We start from the raw sequence: 234 nt of genomic DNA on the forward strand, positions 1-234 counted from the left end.
TCAGTATCATGCTATTCTAAACCTGTAACACTTTTGATGTGTGGCACATTTAAACCTTCCCTTCCCTTTACCCTTTTTGCTGTGCCTTTCTATATTTAATTGAAAAATAGGTAATTAGAGGCATATTCAAATAATAGCGATAACATGGGGTTTGAGGGCAAAGAATCTAAGAATTTTTTTTTTTTATTAGGTTCAAAAACGAGGTTTGTATTTCATGATTGGTCAGTAATCAAA

This window comes from Penaeus monodon, chromosome 31, assembly GCF_015228065.2.
Source record: "Penaeus monodon isolate SGIC_2016 chromosome 31, NSTDA_Pmon_1, whole genome shotgun sequence".
Lineage (NCBI taxonomy): Eukaryota > Metazoa > Arthropoda > Malacostraca > Decapoda > Penaeidae > Penaeus > Penaeus monodon.